Genomic DNA, 25,293 nt, shown 5'->3' on the forward strand with positions numbered 1-25,293 from the left:
CAAAGCCTTTCCTCATCAATCACACCACTCTATCCAGAGTGAGTTGTTGTCTTCTGGCTTCTTTTCAAGCCACAACGTTTCAGACAAGCAGGACTGCAGACACCAGCGTACCAAAGCAGCAGCGAGGGTCTGCCCCTCTGACCCCGCCGTGATTCTGCGCTGCCACATTCCCCTCAAAGCACCCGTTTCCTTGCTTTTCCCCATTGTATCTTTCTACACATGGAGATTTTGGAGCATCTGAATTTTTTCAACTGGGGTGACAGTTTTGCTTTAGATGCTGGGTCAGGACTCACAAAATGTGCTTAGTCCCCTCCTCTGCCCTAGGTCTCCTGTATGACATTGGGCCAGCCATTCTGCCCAAACACCTTCCCATGTGGACAATGGGAACTGGAGAGAGGTGGAGGGGAGGAGGAGAGGAAAATTGCTGTGAGAAAGATGTTTGTGAAATACCGGACGCATCATTTAGCCCGTTTTAACAGCACAGTTTGTTCCTGGGGTGTCTGCGGGTCTCTCCTCCCCATAGCCATACAATGTGGGGTCACCAACACATTGTCCATAGGCTGCTCGGCCTCCATAAGGAAACCTGGGTTTGTTGCTGAACTGAACCAAGTGTCCTCCATAAAGCCTCCTGAGCCACAGTCCCTCAAAAGACCAGTGGATTTGAAAAACACATTAATAGTATCCACGATTTTGCAGACTCATGCTATTCAGAGAGGCAGAATCCCTGTAATTCTCCGTTCTCCTGTTGTTATAACTCCTCAGCAGCGGCAGCAGAGTAGCCCGCAGTGGAGCGGGACGTGCGTGGCTGCTAAAAGCTTTCCCACAAGGGTGCCCTTACCCCGCACAGCCAGACCGCCTGCAAGCGCGCTGTGCCGCGCTGCCCGCCCTCCCTGACCCCGCGGTTAAATGGAGCCACTCCAGCCCCAGCTCTATTGCCAGAACGGTGTGGAATTCAAACCACTTCCTTAATAAAAACCCCATATGGATTACCGCTAATTTCAGAGCCAGGAAATGGCAAATCTATCATCTGTTTTTATACAGGGGCCCCGCTACCCACCAACAAGCACCGAGTAGTGGGAAGCCTCCCAGACTGTTTCTCCTGACATTTCGGCCGCGAAAGGTCAGCGCGAAGGGCACCTTCGGTGGAAAGCAATAAACAGATTTTATATTGGATCATTTTTCATCAGGCTCCCCATTGCTCGGACTGCTGTATCCTCGCACTCTCAGCTCTGACATTCACAGAGCACCGCGGGCAGTAATGCACAGCCAGGCTCCCGGCGGAGCCTCCCGGAGGGTCGCTGTGCCTGCAGCTGCTCCTGCAGCCCACCCAGAGCCACCACCGCAGGCAGGAGCCCGGCCTGATGCACCCGAGACTGACTGTGCGGCACGGGGAACACAGCGGCCAGCTGCCACAGCACCGCACACCAGCATACTTGCGCTTGTACTGCTGAAGCAAAGACAAGTAGTGCTTCCCAGGCTTTATTGTGTTTTGTTTTGTTTCTTTAAGTCATCCTAGACTGGCAACACTAAGGCTGAGTATTTCCCAGCTGGCACATGGGAAATGGAGGCTCCACAAGGACCAAGGAAGCTGGTCTCGCACAGGTCATTCAATGGTCACAAGGTGTGATGGCACCAAGTGAGCACCCAGCTGAGCTTGAGCTGTGTTGTTCAGCACTTCCTGAAGCATCTGATCCTTGGCATGGAGCAAATCTGAAGAGACCAGCAGACACTCTAGGTCTGGCGTTAAGGTACATGAAAACACACAAAGAGACCCCTGGGAGCACTTGAGCAGCCATCAAGAACGGCAGTGCCTCCACCCGAGCTGGGGAGGGGTGTCTGGTGTTACATTCGTGGAGAGACCTCCCGCATAGTCCAGACAACACAGAGTTTGACACAAGCCCAGCGGAGATCAGACGTGGATCTCCAAGCCCTTGACAGCAGTGCAGTGTGGGCAGACCCAGACATCAGGACTACACACTTTAGATCTGAGGATAAGGCGTCCTCTGACTAGGGGATGCAACCACCCAAGAGTAGGTGTGCCCCTGTGGCCACGAAAGTCAATGGCACCTGGGGTGCCTTAGGAAAAGTATGACCAGCAGGTCAAGGGAGGTTGTTCCTCCGGCTCTGCTCTGCCCTGGTGACAAAACACCGGCTGGTTTGTGTTATGTAGCACGTCTACCTGTGCAGTCAGAAGGCTGAAAGACTGCTCCACTGATACATCCATCTGATAAATCAGTCTTAATTTGATCACATTATGCACATCCACAGGCTTCTATAAGTTAACCTTATGCTTCTCCCCAGTGAAATGCATCTGCATAAGCAAACATCCCTCCACCTTTACCACTGACCCCTCAGCTGTTCTCCGGTGGTGTTACACCCTGGATAACGAGGCCTTTCGTAAAAGGAATTGTTGTGTTTCTAGTTTATTATCACCTATATGAGAGCCCCAGGAAAACAGCATTACTGGCATAGCACTATGTTTCAGAAAGTATGAAGAAATCAAAACAACACAAAACCACACAAACAAACTGTGTGAAAGATGCTGAAGAGGCATCTTCCGTCTTACCTGATCTCGAAACATTGATCCACCAAAGGCCCAGACGGCAGCAAAGACAAAGTAAAGTTCATAAAGCTCCTTGGGACAGTCAGGAGGTGTGTTCTCCTCTGCCAGGAGACATTCAAGGAGGTAGCACAACATCTGAACCATACTCTGTTCAGGAATGGGAATAATCTTCTTAAATCTAAGGGATGGAAATTAGAAAGCAATACGTCCATCACAACCCAGGAAGACTAGAAATGCTCTTCCAGAACACTGGCATTCTGCTTGTCAGCGGTACGTGTCCTATTCCCAGGTACAATAAAGAGAACACCCATTCTCACACTCAGACCCGCTGGCACCGGCACATATACAAGTAATAACAATAATCAGAAGTTTCAAGCATTTTAAAACTTTGATCTTCTTGAAAGAAGCAGAATGGAAGACTTGCTAAAGGCAATGATTTCCTGCGAGCACGATGAGTTCAAAAGCGGTCAAATAGAGGAGTAATAAAATAAACCCTTTCATCTTGCCATTTTACATTCATTTAAGCTACACTTACAGAATTCCAAACTAATATTGTAGCTGCACTGAAGTCCTCCATAAAGTAATTATAGCTATTTGAAAGGTTGGTTCTACGATTTCTGAATTAAGCAAGCTACCAAAACACTCAGCTCAGGGTTGCCTGCAGCTAATCCCGTGGATTTCACGCTCTGAGACAATGTTCAGCAAACAGAATGGGAAACGTCCGATTGACTTTGCTACCAACAGTCAAAACCAACTTGGTCCCACAGAGAGAAGTTCCCTAGCACAATGTTTAAGTCCTGATTCCAGACCCTTCTGACACATCCCCCTTTTGGCTGACATCTCCCATGCTCACTGATTTTTCTTTTGTTTTTAAAGGAAAGTGCAACTATAGGAAGCAAGTAGAGGATGGGAGATGCTCCCTTAAGTTTTCTGGGACTCTACTTTGGCCAGTCCTCACCACAGTATGAGAAAGAGAATGGTTTCACATGATGATAAGCAAGAACCACATGACTTCCCTGTGGACACTGCTTTAAAGCCAAATCAAGCCAAGAAGCACTAGGACCCTTCCAAATACCCAAGTTCTTAATGAAAAATAACTTGTGGAGTGGGCTCAGGTCTAGCCTGACACATCAGGAGGCTGAAAAGCTTTCTCTTTGGGATCTGCCGGAATTATTTTCCAAGAGATAGAGAGTTGATACAGGAAATACAATAAAAATCAAATCAAAATCAGATGAAAACCAGATCTGACCAACACGATACAGGCAGGAGCGTCACTTTGCCCACCTCGCCCTGCTGGTTCTCTGAGCTTAAGCCAATGATGCTCAGGGCTTCCAGGGGCAAGGAGGATCATGTGCAGCACAACCCAGCGCAGCACAGCTGGGCTGGACAGTGGCAGGTGTCCCCATGCCCTCACCACGGGTGACACAATCACTCATCAGATGGTACCTTGTTCTGAGGGTGTCCAGGCAAATGGGCAGGTACTTATCAAACAAAATGGTCAGGTTGGCTCTTTCGGACTGGATCTCTCGCCTGTCGATCCAGCTGCTCACTGGAGGATTCCAGCCCAGATCCGACGGGTTGATGTACAGGATCCCTTTAGGCCCAGGGTAAGAGAGAACATATAGTAAAGACATAGCAGAAACTGTTCCTTTCTTCCAGCAGAGTTTACCAGGTACTTTCACACAACTAAAACCCTATCAAATATGACGGGACGTCCCATTACCTGCCCCCTTTTCCTGCCCCACTGCAGAGTAGAAACATGAACAGTGAAGAAACTTCACCCTTGAAACCACGGCACTTTTCATGACCTTGCCCTAAATTCAGAACATTGTCTTGTCTGAGCAGTTTCATTGCTCTGGGCCCCATTTCCCCATGTGTAAAACTAGGGGACACCTCCATTCCCTTCTCCCATACTTCATGCACTTCTTCAGAAGATCAAGAACTCTTTGAGACAGATACTGTCCTTCTCCTCATAAAGTCCATCCAAAGGGCTTTGCACAACAGGAGCACTCAGCAACGCTGAAGCCATGATCACCCACCAACAGTCAGAGTGCTCTGGGTAAATCTCCAGGATGATGACAGCTCCACATGTGCATTTGGGGTCAGGATCCTCAGTTTGTCTGTCAGAAACCTGCCCTGTCCACCCACGGCCGCTGTGATCTCAGGTTGGGTACTTGCAACAGGAGTCAAGTTGGCCAACAGAAGACTGGTTAATGGCACTAGATCCTCCTGGGTTCACGGCAAATCCCAGTGCGGAGCTCAGGCCAGGACTCACCCGCTCGGGACACGGCTGCTGGGGTGGCTGTGCGCAGGTGGCTGATCTCAAACACCAACCGCATCGTTGGGTTCAGAGGGATTCTCTCATTGCTCGCCAGGGTCAGCACCTGCATTGGGCAGACAGACAGACAGACAGAATGACATCTTCCCCAGGAACAGGAATGAAAAGCATTCAGCACTTTGCACTAAAAAGCTTGGTTGCTGCCAGCACAGTTCCTTGAGGGAATGCAGCTGATTTCCAGCAGGTAGCAGAACTGTCTTCCATGACTCAAAGGAACAGCACTCCCTTCGAGCGGCGGAAAAAGGTGTGGAATTATGACCCCACCCTATTTTTGAAGGGCCTGGAGTTACAATCAGGACATCTGTGATTATCCATGAGCCCAGTTCCAGGAAGGGAAATTACAATGAAACCATGATTTGAGCTATTTCCCCTCATGCACCATTTTCTATATGTGATATTGTTTGGTGTATCTGAAGAAACACAACCGCATTATTCTAGGAGGTGTTATTTCAGCATCTGCATTTTTAGGCTGAACCATGCCATGCAGTCAAAGAATATCTCCTTCTTTAACTTATATTCATTACCTTATTATCATCCATCACAGTATTAAGAGACTCAATCCACATTGGATCAATACCTCCATCTAGTACCATCCACTTGGGACCGTCATGCGTGATGTTGGCCAGCTCTCGCATGACTGATGAAAACAGGCCTGGGAGGGTGACAGGAAGATGGTGATGAACACTGAACTTGACACCTGCTCTAACGGTTTTCTCCAGCAACACAGTAAAAATTACTCTAATTAATGCTTTCCTCTCAAACATGCACAACTCTATGTGCCTATACGTAAATATTACTATATCACAATACGGTTCTAGTTTGCTTTAAAGTGAAAAAAGGGTTATCAGTTATCACTACTGAAAATGATTGCAGACCTACGCACGAGCTTCATTCCCACCGAGAATCATAAGGGATAAGAAAAACGTAGAGTAGCTACTCAAAGGCAAAAGGCGGCATGAATTATACAATGCAGAGAAAACCACCTGAATATGCCTAGGAAATCCTTATAAATATTTTTTTGTGGCTCAAAGTATATCAGGGCAATCAAGATGCATTAAACGCTGGGTCATGGCTTTAGTGAGACTGAGGGGAGAACAAGCACAGAATGACATTGAATGACAGAACAAAATGTTGGTAAAATCAAGGAGAGAGAGGATACAGAGTCTCAAGGGGAGTAAATAATGAATGTTAAGAAGACCACGAAGGCTGGGAATAGAGCAGCAGCACTGCAGAGCAAATGAAAACTCCACAAAACTATTGCTCTCCTCTGCATGTGAAAATACCTCGGGAGATGCTGGTCTTCATGAAAAAACATCAGGCAAACATTAAAAAAAAGCCTCTCTTCCAGTGAATTGTGACAAGAACTCTTTTTTTTTTTCTTTTTTTCTCCAGGACAAGCTATTTCTTTGTGATCCAGATCAGGAACAGCTGGTGGCACCATCTGACTGAAGACAAAGCTTGTGCTCAGCAAATGCAGAACGGCTCACCTGGAACAGGTGTGTGATCCCGAGACTGGGTCAACAAAAATAACGCTTCAGCGCCTCTGCCTCCAGCCAGTTCCTTACGTGTTGGACACACGCCTTGGGAACCACTCCGACATTATTAGCATCAGAAACAGTTGCTGTCTCAGGGCATCAGGGCTTCCCTCGGATACACCGCGGCAGCGGGGAGAGGAAAGCGCCTCTGTCCTGACCTTGTGCATCCACAGCACACGGCTCTCTTGGGGTTTAAAAGAAGAGTTTTGTTCTGCAAAGAACACTTTTGGGATTCCCATATGGGACCTTTTACCACCTAACATGTAGGACCTTTTCAACTTCTGATAATGTGACAGGATAAAACTGGGGAGCGGAAAAGCAGGGGCTGATCTGTAAGGGAACAGGTCACCTCTTGCTAGGCTGTGGTGAAGATTGCCTTGCTGGTCTTTGACAACATGAAACAACATTTTCAGGAATGGTTACTGCAGAAAATATCTGCCTTGAAAGCTCAGGGAGGAGTGCCACTATTTCATTTAAACCATCGCAGGCCAGAAACCACTGGACAGTCACCTGTAAAATGTCCCTCCTGCTGTTCGGTGTCACCGCTGCCCTCGATCTGCAGCCACTGCTGCAGCCAGTCTGCACAGTTCAGGCTGTACCCTGCACGTCCCTCTGCCACTTTGATTTAGGCTCCCTAATTACAATTAGAAAGAAATTAACCTGGCATTGGAGCAAAGCAGGGGGTCGGGAAGGGTCCATGGCGGGGCCAGGGGAGGTGGGTGGCAGCTCATCTGCTGCTGTGGATGATTCATGGTAATGTCTTCCCTCACCTCCCCCACACCTCCCAAACCCGCCGCACACGTAAATCGAAGCTGCCTTTATGTATCAGTCACAACCCAACATTTCCACTCCAGATTTTCTGTAATCTTCCAGCAAGTTTGAAATGTTCCTCAGGAGTAAGCAGGATCAACAGCTTGGCAAACGCTGGTGTGCTACAGAGATCGGGCAGCCATACTGAGTGGAAAAACTGACGTTAAGGCTGCTGTGCGTGCTATCAGCAATGAAAACCTGGGGATGGGACATTTTTTGGGGTCCCAGTGCACACCACAGTGCAGGAGGGACATCTCTTCCATCACTGGTCCAGCCAACTCCCAAAACCTGCCTGCCCCACTTAGGAACTGGTAAGTGTTGGTATTAATGGGCATTAAAATTATTCTTAGGGCAATAGGATCAAGTAGGCTTATGCTATATTTCCCATGTGAAGATCAAAGAGCTAAAACATCCTGTGTATCCTTTCAACAACAAACTGTCATGTGGCTGTAGGCAGCAGACAAGCACCTGGGCTCTCAGACCTGCACATGAAGAACCAGTCACCCTGCTGCTGCTCGGGAAATTCATTAAAAATACCCGTCTTTATCTACATATTTCAGACATGAAATGACATTTACCGTCTTTCCATTCTCTTGTTGCTGGGTTAATGATGCCAAAGAGCTCATCATTGGTGACTGCCTTGGGGTTGAGGTCTGTCCAGACAGGACGTCGCTTCATTATCTGGTAAGTCCTGTTCAGGGATCTCATCACCTGAGACTTGCCCGTGCCCGCGTCACCCACCACGAAGACAGAGTGCCGCACCGTCAGCAACTCCTCCAGCTGCACCACCTGAGAAAAACACTCCCAAATTTTAGACAAAGATGCCAAACTGAAGTTCAGGTCTATAAAATAGGTCCCACTGGGCCACCTCTTTAGAAAGACGTGACCCTGAGACACAAGCAGATTTGACAATTGAGTTTGGTCCAGCCACTCTAATCACAATGGGTGAAATCCTCAGCCTGCAGATAAACTTTCAGCGCTGTTTATACTTGACAACCACCACCTGATGAGGCCCTGCTCTCCAGGGGCTACACTTTCATGAGCCTACAAAAGTTGGCCCCTTTGGAAGCCCAGAGACTGATCCAGTGCTGACTTCAGGAGCAGGTGCAACTGCCTCAGACCCAGCACAGCTGACTGCCCTCCAGCGAGATCTGCCTGCAAGGACAATGCTGTGCAGAGCTCTCTTTGTAGAAGCAAAGCTGTTTGAGAAAACCCAAATGATTTGATGGCGATGTGGGTGTAGCAGAAGATCTCTTGGTCTTACTTCGAGCACAAAGTTGTCCTCAGCCTGCAGCCGGAGGTCCAGCACAGCCTGCCTCACAAACGACTCAAAATTCAGGTCACGCTTCCGAGGCACATCCAGTGCAGGGAATAGATCCCCAATCAGCCCCATAAACACCGGCACATCATCCGTCACAATCTTGGGGATGTTGAAGTCACGAAGAGAGCGCATCAGAACCTGGTCTTCGGGTCGCTCTGGGTCATCTCGCTTGAGGGAGCCAGCAACAACTAGCACTGACTTAATGGCACGCAAGCCCCAGTCGTAGTGATCCTACACCAGAGGAAGAAAAAAAAAGAGGCATGAGTTTATGCTTAGACAGCACCATGTAGGGTGAAGAACCACCATTCCCAAATTGCCAGACTAGTAAGCAATGAAAATACATCTAAATCTGTTATTTGCATTGTGGCCAGAGACCTTCTCCAGCCTGAGTGACCTGGTTTCCATCTCAGTAGGTGAGATTCCCGTCAGGGACAGTATTAAAGAGTCAAATAATTCAGCTGTTCAGACCATCACATGGGCTCACAGTTGGCAGTAAGACAGCAGCAGGATTTGCACTCCAGAGACCAAAGCAATTTGTTTCACCCAAATCATAAAGCACCTATAGCAAGGCCAGCCAGCCCCCTGCATCTGCAGGAGCCACCAAGGTGAAAGGCTTGTTAGTCCATTATGAGGCCCCAAAGACCCAAGTTTCTCCACCCTGCCCATCACAAGATGACAAGCCTGTTTGGTCTCAGAGGAGGTCCAGGAATAAGGGGTCAGTAAAGACATTGCTGAAAAAGTACCACAAAACGGCATGAGAAGAACTCTCAAGCCAACAAACAACTGTTCATATTTCTGTCCTGTTAACACCCTCCAGAGCACAGCTCGACAGCTGACTGCTCTGTGTGGGAGGCCATGGCTTCCACCAGGCCCCTCAAGGCACAGCACCAAGTTTCTGCGACAGAGCATATCCCACCCAGCCTCATGCTGGCACAGCCAAGATCAGGTTTGTATCATCAGGAATCCTGATTCAGGTCTCCTCTGGACCCAGCTTCGATCTACACAAATAATGACAAGGAAAAATCTGATTTGCTTTGCACTGACAGTAACTCTAACAAGACCTGGAACCAGCCTAAGGCTGAACTCAGAGAGGGACACCATAAACCCTTTGCAGGCAGGAGAATCAATAGGAAGAGACTGGAAAGCAAAAGGTCACTGAATACTACCCCAAACATGGTGTCATTTAAACTCACTGAAAGGTCTCCCATTAATGCAGCTGGTCAAATGCTTTTGTCCCTGCAGATGCTCCAGTAAAGCAGTCTGAAAATTTTATTGCTCCGATGATCACCAACCCTCTCCTCCCCCAGCAGCCAGTGCAAATGCAGCCATTAAATAAAAGCTGTGAAACGTTAGCCATGGAGCTGAGCAGCACAGTGCCATGTTTCTGCTGATTTTGGAGATTCATCATACCACTCAGCCACAGAACCAGGCTCACCTGCTTGGACAGGAGCTCTTTGCAGAGTTGGTAGAGAGTAATGAACTTCCTGGCTAACACCCGGGCCTCGATGAATCCCTCAGCCACCAACATAATTTCACAGATCAGCTCAAAGTCTGGCACAACCATCGCACACGGCCTAAAATGACAGGTGAGGAGGCATTGCAGAACAAGTATTTCTTGACTACAGGTCTTACAGGCAGCGCATTTGCAGCTTCATCTTCTAGGCCTTCTTTTATGAGCCAGGTCACCCTCTGCCTTCCCCACGACAAGGGACAGAGCTCCTTTGCCCTGCCTGTGCGTGCCCAGACCCAGGCCTGTTGTGCAAGGCTTAAACTACCTGCGAATGCCCTGTGCAAGTGAATTCCCCAAGGACATGAGGTCGAGCCTGGATGTTCCAAAAGACAGTTTCTGCCAGGTCACAAACCCTGACCTGGACTCACCTGAAGAGAGCTTTTAAATTCTCAGGTAGCTCTGTTCGCCCTGCGTAACCAGGGTTCATGGTGATGAAAATGCCTACTGATGGTACTAAGTTGATGTCTTCTCCAAGAAAATGGAAGGATTTCTTCTTCTCCCGTATTGCATCCTGCACGCTCTTCACCTAGAAATCAAGACAGTACTATAGTATCAGCGTTCACTTATGAAAAACACATCAGACAACGGTGCTTCCTTCGTTACTCTTGGCCTCGTGACAAATGGGGCTAATCACTGTTTTATTTTTTACCGGCAGCATAAAGCTTTATACACTGTTTGGAGTACATCAGCATGGCAATATCAATTTCCCATCTCAGTCAAACTCTGGCAAAGCAGAAAAAAGAGCTGAAGAGAGTGGAAAGTCAAAATGCAAAGGAGTTGCAAGACTTCACACCTTTGCTCCATGAGACAATGATGAACGTGGGTCAGGAAGAGCAACTCAGGAGCGGGAAATGTCCCCAGCACTGCCTGCATTCACCTTGGCTTTTGACATCACCTGTGGGACACTGCTCAGCACATCTCACAGCAAAAACACCACCAGAGGCTCCACCATCTCTGAACCAGCCAGCCCAGCAGAGGTCTGATGTGTGAGAGAGACACAGGGCAGTACAGGTATCCACAACACAGCCAACACCCAAACGCACTCCCCAAAGTCTATCACAATATGGGCCCATTATTCCCTTTACCCATCTCACCTCTCCCCACACAGCGTTGCTCTTCAGGACATCCCAAAACCCTCCTGTGCCTGCTCCGTTCCCTGACCAGGCCCAGAGAAGGGGTAGCACCTCCCAATAAGCTTGGCCTCAGCTCAGTTGTAAAATGACCACTTGATATCACTTTTAAAGATTTTGGGACATCAGACGTTTGATTTAAAACCAAAACCAGAAGGCAGAAGCTGTAAAACCTCTCCTAACACCTTCACTCACTAATATTATATTGTTTTTTATATTTGCCTGATTGCAGCTTTGTTCTGCTCATTCCTCTCCTTCCGAAGAGTTCACCTCTCTGCAAACAGCACCTCAGCGAGGGGCAAATCTCTCTCTATTCACCGCTCTAACCTCACTACTGTTTGCCATCTCAAAGTAAAGCAATTAATCGAATTTTTCCCTGTAAGGAACCATATCGACATCAGCTGCATGAGTAAGACAGCCAATTAAACATCGCCATGGTAACACTCCTAATAGCAGCCAGGAGACACCATGATGGAATGACGGCCGTGCCGCTTTCTTCAGCTGCCACGCTCCAGCCAGGAGCGAGGGAACCATTAGCAGTTGAGTCATTCCTGGGCTTCTTTTGTTCAGCTTCCCTTTTTATTTCAAGATCCTCAAAGACTTTTTTTCAATGACAACTTTAAACTAGGACCTGACGGAAGAGAAATTGAGAGGGAATGATACATAAACTCTTGTACCTGCCTGGGGCTTCTCTGGGATGCCACATAAGGTACCAATTATGAGTGAAACAGATGAGAAGAATGAGGAGTTCATGGAGGGGCTAAGAACAATGTCTTTGACCGAAACATTTACACAAGTGTAGAAACTTCTGAGCTTTATATCTTTCTATAACACTGAGCCCAAAAGGGAGTCCAGGAACAATTCAGCACCTCAATCAGATATTAGGATCCTAAAACACGCACTCAGCTGACAGTTGGATCCTGAAGAACTTGGGCACTTTGGCACCTCAGTTTTCTGCACTGAAGCCCCCCAAGGCTTCCCCTGTATAAAATAATGCCAGGTTTCCTCATGGGCTGGTAAGAGGAGGGGAAGGAGGACGCGAAGTGACAGATTATATATATAAGCACGAGAGCACAGGACTTTCTGGCACGATGGGGAGGCCAGTCTCCCTTCCAGCCCTTCTCCAGGGATGCTGCTGCGCTTCACACGAGACTCACCAACACAATGCACTGAGCAGCTGAACTACAGAGGAGATGAGAAACCATTCGCCAGGGGAAACACCCATGCCCAGCTGGGCACCGCTCCAATAGCTCTGTCCCAGGTTTAATCCCACGGTGTCAGGGTACCCTGGGCACGCGCGTCAGCAAGGGCCGCAGATCTGCCCCAGATTCCAGCTCCCGAGTGTCACCAGCTGACACTGGCTTTTGGGAGCACCACGGGGCTGCACACATTCCTCCAAGGAATGGTGCCAGTTGGCCAGGAATACCTTCCAAAGCCACTTGGCAGAGCTGTCGTTACAGACACCAGAACTAAATCCACAGCCGTATAGTTTTGGAGACAGGTTAAGAAAATTAATCCTGAATGTATTCCCATTTCCTGAGTATGACACACAACCTGTGCCTGACCAGGGGTGATAAGGAACCCCCAGAAGTCCAGCGGATCTGCCCCAAACACCCCTCTTCCCCTCTGTGAAAATTATTCCCTACATTGCAGACTGAGCAGCCGCAAGTCAAGGCAGCTTCTCTGTCTTGAAACGATGTGCTGCAATTATCTCACAGCAGATTAATGACACGAGTGCTTTCCTGAGGAGGAACAGGTACAGAGCCATGGTGCGTAGTGGTCTGGGAAAAGATGCTACAAAGAATTGTCTTGGCACAAATGCTGTAACTGGGGCAAGAAAAGTGACAAATATCTTTGCAGCACGTAACTGCGACATCTTGGCAGTGCTGTGATATTCATGTGATTAATCTTGAGATCTAATCCCACACCTGCCTATACACAGAACTGAAACCGGCAATATGCAATTGCCATTTTTACCCTTGCTCCAAAGACTGCAGAATGGCTCTGCTCTGTTTGTATTTATTTATGAGTGTTTCTCCACTCACCTGTACAGCAACCACAGAAAGGACCTCAACTGAGATCCTGTTAAATTCATCAAAACAGCCCCAGGCTCCCGTCTGGGAAAGGCCTTTGTAAATATTCCCACAAGACTGGAAAAACAAAACAAAAACAAAGATTACAAGAGTGAAATCATAAATGGAATCAACTCCAGCAAAAAATTGATTTTATTTCCCAGCCTGTTTATTTATAGCAATTTACAGTCTATTGTGGGTATTTAGAAAAGTGCATGGAAACAGCAGGCACAACTCAATTATAATATTTATAGCTCTGCGCAGCTTGCCACTTTATCTGCTAATTGCACTTTCTCGATATATCTGTGCACCAGTTTCATTTAAAGGTCACTTGTGCTGAATTACTGATGGCCCCGTTTCCTGGGAGAGCCCATAAGCTAAATGAAATATGATCCGAGGCTACCAAAATCACTGTACCGTGCCAGACTGGCAGAGAGCAAGACTCAGCCTAATGATTCAGTGCTCTGTAGCGGCTGAAGGTTCACTATGTTTTGGGTTTATTCTGGGAGAGGATCCTGAGAAAACCAGGACAGGTCCCTCCCCGTGCCAGGGGCTGCCAGGTCGCGAGCACGCCGAGAAGAAACGACCAGGGTCCAACTATCAGCACAGCCTTGGTCTCAACTGAACAGACCAACATTTTTGAAGAATTACACATGAAATCTAACTCCAGAAAGGAAGGGAAATGCATAATGAGGCAGAGAAGATAGTTCGGGTCTCTGCCTCCTGAAGAACCTTGTGCAAATCTTAGAGAAGGAACGGGAGGAGAAGGAAAAGGCATTCAGCTTAAAGGAGTGTAGCAGGGATTTGGAGAGAGGTGATCACAGGATCCCAGGCTGGTGGGGCTGAAGGGACCTCTGCAGATCCCCCAGTCCAAGCCCTGCTCACGCAGGGTCACAGAGCAGATCACACAGGTGGGTCCAGGCGGGTTTCAATGTCTCAGAGAAGGAGACTCCACACCCGCTCTGGGCAGCCTGGGCCAGGCTCTGGCACCTCCCAGCAAACAAGTTTCTGCTCATGTTCAGATGGAGCCTCCTGTGTTTCAGTCTGTGCCCGTTGCCCCTCACCCTGGCGTTGGGCACCACTGAACAGAGTCTGGTCCATCCTCTGACAGCCACCCTGAGATATTGATCCATTGATCAGATCCCTCTCAGCTTCTCTTCTCCAGCTCAACAGCTCCAGCTCTCTCAGTCTCTCCTCACAAGAAAGAAGCTCCAGACCCCTCAGCATCTTTGTAGCCCACTGCTGGACTCTGTGCAGTTATTCCTTCTTAAACTGGGGAGCCCAGAACTGGACACAACTCCAGATGTGGCATCACCAGGGCAGAGCAGAGCGGAAGGAACAACCTCCCTTGACCTGCTGGTCATACCTCTCCTAATGCACCCCAGGTACCATTGGATTACTCTCATCCTTCAGGTTTGCTCGGGCCCTGAGCATCCCCAGCCCCATGCGACCGCACTGCAGCCGAGGTGGGAGCCATACCTTGTAGTCCATCTGCTCGGAGCAGTTAAACACGTACACCATGATGCCCAGGGCTCGCCCCAAATCTTTCGTAGTCTCCGTCTTGCCAGTGCCCGCAGGGCCTGCAGGTGCTCCGCTCATGGTCAGGTGCAGTGACTGGGTCAGGGTGATGTAACATCTGTCACAGTGAATGATGAATGAAAAAAGGAAATATGTCCAATAGGTCAACTGTGGGCTGCAGGGCAATAGCACTAGAGCATTGCACTCAGCAGAGCCTCTCCTCTGAAAAGCTGTACGTGAGCAGGGGTCATGTCTGAGCTGAAAGCCTTCTTGGCATTAATTACCACCTCTGCTCAGCTCTGTTTTCTCCAAGAGATACTCATCTTCCACCAAGGTCTGCCCAAACCTCTTCATGTCCAGCTTGTGTTCTCTCTGGATCCTCATACAACTCATGGATATTGGGCACATCTCAGGCAGTATGAGAAAAGGACAGCTTTTCTGGAAGACCTGTCACTGACAGAAACCTGCTCAGGTGGCCTATGAGTGAACCCAACTCAAAGCTGCAGCAAGTCCCAAAGTTTCTCCATCATGTTGATGATGGACACTGGGGTGGTGTCCACATGTGAGTATCTATACTACCTGTATAAGCCACAGAGGTGTAGTCAATATAGCCAACAAAACCTGATGATACCTGGGGGCTTGACGCAGCTGACTAACACAGGTGACTAGAGCCACCTGAGATGCTCTTGGTTGCTGAAATGTCACATAGGGTGGAGAGATATGACAAGGGGTCCATAGGAGACTTTTACACTTCTGGATTGGCAGCTGGAAGCCAGGTGGGACAACACAGAGTATCTCAAGTAACCCTAGGTGTCCCCACTGAGGCAACCAGGTAGATGTCTGCTTCAAGATGGGATGAAAGCTCTCTAGACTCACCAGCTTTATGGACTGTGGACATCTTGTGCACAGGAAGACACCCACAAGTGTTTTAATGTGTGAGCTGAATCCCACCCAGGGATCCGATGTACAAATTCCCCAGAGGGTACCACCAAAAACCAGATAAGAGTTAGAGCTCGACCACTGGAGTGCTGGGACATGGAGACAGAACAAGAGGGATACAGGTGTCTGAACTAAATCCATCTTTGGTTGGCATCTCTCTCTCTACCTGTGTGGCAAAGCCCAGCTATGACATTGTGTCCCAGGGACTTACCTGTCGGTCAGCGGAGTGATCACAAGCCGAGGGGTACTGCCAAGGTATTCATAGGAGTACAGGAACTGGGCGTCACAGATGTTGGCAAAGCAGTGCCGTTCCTCATCTGACCATCTGTGCCGGAGCTGTGACAGCCAAATGAAGGCCTGGGCATTGTCCACCTGCAACACACCCACAAACACCATCACAGGAAGGCCGGGGATGCCAGACACATGCAGCTCGGGGGCCAAAATAGCGACTGCTATAAAATTTTCATGGGGGATGACTGGTCCTCACTGCAAGGCAGGTGTGGTGAGGAAGGCCGCCTCCTTGCAATGCGGTGAGAAATGTCACCTCCCCATCTCCCATCAGTAAAGGGGAGGAACCAAATTAGTGACCACATTGGTGGGAGAGGAAAAAATTAATGGCCAAGAGAAAGAGCCTTACAAAAAGACTCCTGAATAGATTTAAGAAGCAGCAAGTCATGAAGAAGGTCTCATAACGCAACCAGAGTGAGAGAAGGAGCAGAGGCCATCTAAACAAGGAAGAGGTTGCAGACAGCACCAAGGAAACAGACTGGGGACAGGTGGACAAAGACAGGCATGGCCAGCGCTCTCTGCACAACCAGCAGGCAGGTCCAGATGCATCACTTCACCCCAGGCTGGACCGAGGCACCACTGAGCCCAGCTGAGCCTTGAAGACAGAAACCCTGTGAGCAGCCTGGCTGCCTCTGAGATGACACAGATGAGGGAAGAGCCACAACCCAATACATTCAGGGCATCTTCCCACCCACCTGCAAGGCTAAACACTTGGCATGGTGTCAGGGACAGGGGAGTAGTGTGGGAGAGGTGTTGCAGGAGAAGGGAGTCCCACATAAGTCCCTGTGGCCCCACACCAGACAAAGGACGCTACAAAGAACAAAGCTTGAATGCTTTTTCTTACTTTCTAAAGTCAAAACTGAGACTGAGTCCAGCAGCCTCCCAACACACCACCATCATCCACCAGCACATGTCTTGGCACCAGGACGCAGTGCCGCGCTCTCACTCCTGGTGTGAATCTGCAGCAACTACAAGTTGGTGTTGCAGGGCCATGACACAGCACAGCTCTGCAGGCTTACAGGGGCTTTCTGCACACTTACTACAAACATTGTAGAAATAAATTTAGTCATACGTCTCCCACTGAGACCGGCAGTGATCTGAATGGCCAGTGGTTGGGCCCCCTGAAGCCCCCTCTCCAGCACCCACAGAACTGTGCTGAACTGCCAACACCAACCTTCTGTGCTATCATCTTTGCCACCACATCCCGAGCATGCACGTCGATGGTGCAAATGGTCATGATTTTCTGTCTGTCGCCCTTGGAGAGCTGCCCGATCAGCATGGTAACGAGGGTGTTCAGCTGGGTCACTTGCTTCTTGTGCTATTCCTTCATCGCATTCTCGTAGCCTTCCTCCACCCTGGCAAAGGCAATCCCAACCTCGGTTGTCCACCAGATCGGGGTGCAGCAAAGCGCCACCTAGGGAAATAGGCTGGTTCAGTATCAGGGAAAATACCAAAGCTTCCTTATGTTCAAGAGTGTCGGATCCACAGGGAGATCAAGGATGAAACATCCGTGACATGAAATTAAGTATTTTTTCATACAGTAGTCACAGCAGACAGTACAACAAGGACCTGCTCCATGACATTCATTTAAAACACCATATCAGTGATAGACACATTTAGCAGCTAGTTATAAGTAAATCAGCACCTTTCACATGCCTGACACAGCAGAGGAGGAAGAGTTGGAGACCACGAGGTTGTCAGAGGTGCATCTGAGGGGCTCTTCACTCTTATCAGGCCTCACCACTTTGCCTTCCTGCTGCACCTCTCACTGCTCTGGCTGTACAGACTGCACTGCCCAAGCCCCTGGGCTCTGTCACCCAACCAAGAGCCCCAACCAGAGCATGGAGCTCAGCCTGAAAACTCCATCAGGAGACCGCCAGGATAAAGGACAACTCATCCTCCCTCTCTCCTGGATAGCAAGGTGGAGGCCAGAAACATGCCTGTCCACAGCTGCTGAAAGAAGGGAAGGGCAGGACTGATGGGGAACCCAAGAGCTACCTTTCCACGAGCCAGCCTGAGTGGTGATAAGAAGCAGTGGCAGATACCTGGGCAGGATAGTCAAAGAGCCATTGTTCCCTTGGTTTTTCCTCATAAGCCATGACGGCTTCTGTCATCTCATCTCTCACAGTAGCCCTCATGCTGTCTAGTACATGACTGAGCCAGACTTCAACCTGGAAAAGAGATTAAATCCCAGTAACACATTTGCTCTTCTTAAGTGCCTTTGGTAATTAGTGAAGATAGGAAATGAGGCAAGCATCTCAGTTCTCTTTAGACTGGACATGAGGGAAAGGTTCTTCACCCAGAGGTGCTGGACACTGAACAGGCTCCCAGGGAGGTGTCACAGCCCCAACCTGACAGTGTTCAAGGAGAGACTGGACAGCGTCCTCAGACACACGGGGTGACCTGTGGGGTTGTCACTGCAGGGACAGGACTTGGACTCCATGATCCTGGTGGGTCCCTTCCAGCTCAGGACATTCTATGAGTTAACCAAACCTCACAGCCTCCTTCAGACTGGGTAGATTTGGCTAATTCTGGTACTGTAGGATTAGCATCTACTTCCAGACACCAAGAACAGAAGACAGATTTTTTTCTTGAACTCTAGCTACAGGAGGAACCAAAATGAACTCCGTCAATGAATAATTTGGTCAGGTGTGTTCCACCTCCAGGCCATGACAGAATCCCTGGTGGGATGTGGGCAGTCTGCCAGCAGCAGAAGAAAGATGCTGCCAAACTTGGGAACACAATTCCTGCTGAATTTCACATTTCACAGGCAAAGCCCTCAACAAGAAGACAGACTGAACGCAGCAAGCTCCATTGCTGGGGAGCTCAGTAGCCGGTATTACGTACTTTAGCTTCCTGTAATAGACCATGCAGAAAGGTGAAACTACCAGGATAGATAAGCTGAGCAGTAGCTTGATTCTTACATTTCATACTTTCACTCGTGGTATGAAATAATGAAGACTTGAGAAACAGGTAAAAGGCCTTCTCCTGCCAAACACACCCGTGCAGAGGTACTATGGAATAGCTTAGTCTCTTTTCAGTCTGCATCCCCTCCCTCACCGAGGATATTTGTAGCAAGCTTTAAGACTAACCTTCAAAAGGTCTTAGAAAAAATCAAATTAAAAACCTAGTCAGAAAAATGGCACAGCTCTTTCTCTCACAGTGGACTGCGACATCCACGTCCCCCCTTAGTGAGGACCTATCCAGAGTGACACGAAAGGTTGTGGTGTAAGGAGGTACTAAATCACCACCTCTTCCAGCTTTTCTCATGCACCAGGGGAGAGCAGTGAAGCTCTATGACGTCTTGGCAAGGGATCTCACACGAGGGGCAGGGGAGCAGACTCCACCGGACAGTTTTGATAGACAAGGACTTCCCTCTCACCTGCCCACTGCAGTCACAGGCTCGCTGAAGCTGACGTACTCCTCCTCTCTACTGTACATTCCCAGGCCAACCTTGGTTGGCTTTTGCTCAGAGTCCAGCTGGAATTTCATCCTGGCCAAGCTGTCAAAGAGTTTGGAAAGATGACGTTGCACCTGCAAAACGGGTTGTATAAATAAAGCAACCGAGATAGGACGAGCGGAATGAAGATCACTATACATGTCACAAGCAAAATCATGTTAACAAAATATCTTGGATATTTAGGTAGCACCACATCTTCTCAAATGTGGCCAACATACTGCCAACAAAAGCCTCTTGCTGTCTCTTGTAATACTTTCACCTATTTCTACGTAATTTAGAAAACAGACATGCCTTAATAAATCATGTTTCTCCATTGGGAAATCTTCCATACAGAGCAAAAGCATAGAAAACATTGAAACACCTCATGACTCCTACCCCAAATTTCCCTACATGTAGTGATGAGAAGTCTGTAGCCATTTCTCCACCTCATCCTATTCTCAGCACAACGTGGAGTTTTCTTCACTATGAACTTTCCTGTTTTTCCACTACTAGAAACTGATTTTGTGCTAGTGAAATATCCTAAATTCTCTTTCATGGAGAAGAAAGATCTTTATTTCTGCCTAAGACCTATGATAAACAGCCCAGACCTCCTATAGAACAACCATGTTCACCAAAAGCACTCTTCCAGAAGGAAAAGAATAATTCAGTTCTTTCCTGTTCACCTCCATCTGAGTCTGCAAAGCCAACAGGGAGATGCTGTGGGCTCTCAACATCAGCATCTGCCTGCTGGGAGCTGAGCAGGTCACCAGCACTTCTTCCAGACCACTGCGTAACACACAACTGCATCACTGCGCGCCCCACGCCAATGAAGGTGAGATTCTCCTAGGACTGACGTCCCCACAGAAAGGGGAAGCTCCCAAAGCAGTCCCAGACAGGAGCTGCCTCTCTCAATTACAGCAGAGAGGTAGAAAAACTCCCATAGGGGAGATGAGAAATGAGGGAAAGGGAGCTGGGGGTCCTGGGGACAGCAGGGTGACCATGAGCCAGCACTGGGCCCTTGTGGCCAGGAAGGCCAATGGTACCTGGGGTGGGTTAGAAGGGGGTGGTCAGTAGGTCAGAGAGGTTCTCCTGCCCCTCTGCTCTGCCCTGGGGAGACCACACCTGGAATATTGTGTCCAGTTGTGGCCCCTCAGCTCCAGAAGGACAGGGAACTGCTGGAGAGAGTCCAGCGCAGCCACCAAGATGCTGGAGGGAGTGGAGCATCTCCCGTGTGAGGAAAGGCTGAGGGAGCTGGGGCTCTGGAGCTGGAGGAGAGGAGACTGAGGGGGGACTCATTCATGTTTACAGATATATAAAGGGGGAGTGTCAGGAGGATGGAGCCAGGCTCTCCTCGGTGACAACCAGTGATAGGACAAGGGGGAATGGGTTCAAACTGGAACACAGGAGGTTTCACTTAAATTTGAGAAGAAACTTCTTCTCAGTGAGGGTGGCAGAGCCTGGCCCAGGCTGCCCAGGGAGGTTGTGGAGTCTCCTTCTCTGCAGACATTCAAACCCCCTGGACCCCTTCCTGTGGAACCTCAGCTGGGTGTTCCTGCTCCATGGGGGGATTGCACTGGAGGAGCTTTCCAGGTCCCTTCCAACCCTGACATTCTGGGATTCTGCGTGAGATGCCCAATGCTCTGATGCTTTCAGAGAAGGAAGGGTGGAGGTGGATTTGTCCATCTAATTCTGACTCACTGACTCACAAAGAACTACAACCCTCCCTCTCATGAGCTGTGCTGCAAGTGGACGCAGCTTCTCACACACATACAAGCAGGGCCAAACCCTGGGAGGTGCTAAGTGACTCTGAGAAGCACAGGGCACTCAGCATCCCCCCAGATCACAGAATCATTTTGGGTGGAAGAAACCCTCAGGATCAAGTCCAGCCATACCCTAGCTCTGGCACTAATCCATGTCCCTAAGAACCTCGTCTAAATGTCTTTTAAACCCCTCCAGGGATGGTGACTCCAGCACTGCCCTGGGCAGCCTGTTCCCATGCCCCACAGCCCTTTCTGGGAAGAATTTTTTTACAATATCCAATCTGAACCTCCCCTGGCACAACTTGAGGCCATTAAGCGTATCTTGAGGCCATAAGCTTATCTCTTTTCAAACCGTAAGTAAACCGTAGAAACTTTTTCTTACATGTAGAAGCTTCTGGTCACAAATCCCCAGCTGCCGCTTCCCAGACCCTGTCCAGTCTGGAGGGTTCGGACACAACCCCAGCACTTGCTGCGATCCTGCTGCCAGAGCCCGAGCGCACCTGAATCTGCACAAGTTCAGCACCCAGTTCACGAGGATAATGTCATTGTGTATTTAATCCTCCTTTAGGATTTTTTGTGCTTGTGAAGCCTGAAAAGAAACTTGTTTGCTCCGTTCTAAAATGAATCTCTCAGTGTTTACATGTTAAACTGCTGCTGAGCTTTCAAAGTTCATAAATAACATGCAGTTAGTCCTCTGTGGGGAACACGGGCCTTATCTGTTTAGGAAGTAAAATTAGATCTCTATTTTAAATGGATAGTTATTACTGACACAACAGCTATCACGTTAACTTGTTAGGTGTGTTCCAGGTAGAGTAGCTCATATGTTAGGTGAGAACTGTATCCATCTCTGGACATTAAGGTCTTTCTCAGGGAGTTTAGTTATACCATCTGTGAAGGGTACACACACAAAGATAATTTTGTTAACTAAAGCACATGGGATCAGCTCTGCTGCAGATATCCCTGCTTGGACTGCTAAATAGATATTTAAGACACCAAATTTGGGGTGGCAGTGAGGCCACATGTTATTAAAACCAACTGAGTGCCTAGCTTTGTATGTGTGCAAATCAATATTCAAGATAAGAGTTTGCACATACGCAAAGCCAGAATCCACCTTGGGGGCTTCAGGGTGATGGATCATGAATAAAAAGACTCAATGTGTGAATGCAAAGAACGCACAGTCCAGAAGGAAAGCCTTGGAGCACAGGTTAAACCAACTTATCAGAGCTGATCGCAGTCTCTGACAAAATCCTGGGACTGAAGTTGTACCTACCTACTCTGAATGTCCTCCAGTTGTTGGGACAGACCTGGTTTATTGGTGGCCTCAACCACATTTGGGGTTTTCTGAGTTTCATAGGCCAGTTCTTTAAAGTCCACATCAATCCCTTCAAAGCGTTTGGAGTCCTAAAAAGCAACACAAACATGTTCATGGTAAAACATGGATTTTGTGCTAAAGGTCTCCATCCTCTGGGTGCTGTCTTTGGGTTGAGGGGAAAACCTTCTGTCCAGTGCAGACAGGGACCCCTCCACCATTCCAGAATGGCTCTTCCACTGACTTGCCTGAAACTAGTCTGCAAACAGGCACTTGCCTTCTTGTCACTGTATCCCAAAGGGGTTGTGGATAAAGTGCTCCATGCAGGAGGCAATGTCTAGGACCAACCATTTTCATGGGATTTAATTCCCCTTGGAAAACCTCATAAATCTCTCTCTCCCATGTCCAGGTGAAGTACCAAGTTTCCCTGGCTGCAGCAGCAGGAGATGCTCCCACACCGTGGAAAGGCTCCCAGCCTCATGTGAGTGCACTCCTCCCCTCCTGCTACAGCACAGGAATCCCAACACCCATCCACAAAACGGGTATGATGACTCTTGTAGAGGAGAGCCCTTCCTTGCCTTCAATGAGGGTATGGAAACCCCACGTCAGCACCGGAGGCCCACATCAACAATTATGCTCCATATCTAACAGGGACTCTGAATTTCTGGAGCTAAACACTGAAGAATAAAACAAGCTATGTTCAAAACATCTCTGCTCCTCCCTTCTTCCCAGGTCAGGCCTCCTAAGTGAGGCGGGACACTGAACAAGTGTTCCAAGCAGCCCAGGTAACACTTCCACGCTACCCTGTGTTCAGCCCCAGGAGCAAGGCTCCATCTGGAAGGTTGAGCCCTCCCTACACTCACGCCACAGATCCAGCTCCAGGTGAGCATCCCACAGCCTGTCAGCACATCCCCCCAGCCCTGGATGCATCCTGAGGGTGCTCAGCTACAGAGACTTTGAGCTTCAGTCTTTCTTTTACGGAAGAGAAGCTGCTGACTGAGCCACCTGTGTCCCTGGAGCCAAGAGGGCCCCGTGTCCTGGTGCATCCAGCACAGCACGGCCAGCCGGGCAGGGAGGGGATTGTCCCGCTCTGCTCTGTGCTGGGGCGGCCTCACCTGGAGCATTCACTGTGTGCAGGGCTGGGGACACAGGAGAAAAGGAGATAAAGCTACTGGAGGGTGTCCAGAGGAGGGACATGAACTTGGTGAAGGGTTCGGAGGGGAAACCGTATGAGGAGCGGCTGAAGTCCCTGGGTTTGCTCAGCTGGAGCAGAGCAGACTGAGGGCAGAGCTCATGGGGCTGCAGGTTCCTCAGCAGGAGCAGGAGGGGCAGGGCTGAGCTCTTCTCTGTGACAGTGACAGAACCCAGGGAATGGCAGAAGATGTGTCAGGGAGGGTCAGTGGGACATGAGGACAAGGTTCTTCCCCCAGAGGTGCTGGACACTGAACAGGCTCCCAGGGAGGGGTCACAGCCCCAACCTGACAGTGTTCAAGGAGAGACTGGACAACGTCCTCAGACACATGGGGTGAATTGTGGGGTGTCCTGTGCAGGGACAGGAGTTGGACTTGACAATCCTGATGGGTCCTTCCAAGTCAGGACATCCTATGGTTCTATGGTTCATACCACTGCCAGACAGCTACTGAGATGCAGACAGCTGCCCAGCAGGATGCAAATGTAAATCATGATGCAATTTCATACATGACATTAGATAGCTCCTGGATATTAAGAGCTTGCTGGCACATGGTACAGCCTCAGGGCACTGGTTATCAGCACCTGTATATATTGCCCAGTGAGCGAGGTGTGCCCAGAATCACAGAATCATTTAGCTGGAGGAGACCATTGAGATCACTGAGTCCAACCATAACCTAAATCTAGTACTAAACCATGTTCCTCATCTATACATCTTCCAGGGATGGTGACTCCAGCACTGCCCTGGGCAGCCTGTTCCAATGCCCCACAGCCCTTTGGGGAAGAAATTGTTCCCCACATCCAACCTCAGCCTCCCCTGGCGCAACTTGAGGCCGTTTCCTCTGCTCCTGGCGCTTGTTCCTGGGGAGCAGAGCCCGACCCCCCTGGCTCCAAGCTCCCTTCAGGCAGTTCAGAGATCAGAAGGTCTCCCCTCAGCTCCTGTTCTCCAGCTGAATCCCCCAGGTCCCTCAGCCGCTCCCATCACACTTGTGCTCCAGCCCCTCACCAGCTCCATTCCCTTCTCTCAACTTGCTCCAGCACCACAAGGGCTTTCTTGGTGTGAGGGGCCAAAAACTGCCCCCAGGACACTCAGCACAGCGTGCTCTCTGAAGCAGATGGAGGAACAGTCCAAGCAGAGCAGAGTGCAGGGTTGGAGACAGAACAGTGTGTTGTCCAGGGGTCAATGGGCTGCGCACATCCCCTCGTGGGTGTTCGTCCCACAGTGGTGCTGTCAGCGATGCTGCTCGTGAACAGGGACGGGGGTCACACAGCCAACTGTGGGTCACTCGTGAGTGAAAGGCAGGTTCCTCCACAGGGCTGCGAGTGGTCCAGCGGGGCCAGGAACAAGCTTGGAAGATTTTCTAAATAATCAAGAGAATAGGGAATAAGACTGGAAGCTGGACTCAAAGACAGCCCTGAGGAGGTCACAACCCTGAGGGGGGCATCAATGACAACTCTGCTCAATTTTCTGAAGCTGAAGTGGGAGAAGAGCTGCTCTCCTGCTGCACCAGCACTGGAGGCAGGGAAGCGGATACTGCAAAGCTGCCTGGTCCAGCTCTGATTTGACAATTTG

At 49.3% G+C, this 25,293-nt stretch overlaps 1 long non-coding RNA gene and 1 pseudogene across 1 annotated transcript in view; one reads left to right on the forward strand and one right to left on the reverse strand.

The window, feature by feature from the left end:
- The window catches only part of LOC139825664 (uncharacterized), a 214,482-nt gene that overhangs the window by 114,473 nt on the left and 74,716 nt on the right, over positions 1-25,293 (forward strand). The window lies entirely within an intron of this gene.
- Positions 1-25,293, reverse strand: part of LOC136112157 (dynein axonemal heavy chain 9-like) — a 50,868-nt pseudogene that overhangs the window by 6,948 nt on the left and 18,627 nt on the right.

The sequence above is a fragment of the Patagioenas fasciata genome, chromosome 26 (genome assembly GCF_037038585.1).
Source record: "Patagioenas fasciata isolate bPatFas1 chromosome 26, bPatFas1.hap1, whole genome shotgun sequence".
NCBI classification, from domain to species: Eukaryota; Metazoa; Chordata; class Aves; order Columbiformes; family Columbidae; genus Patagioenas; species Patagioenas fasciata.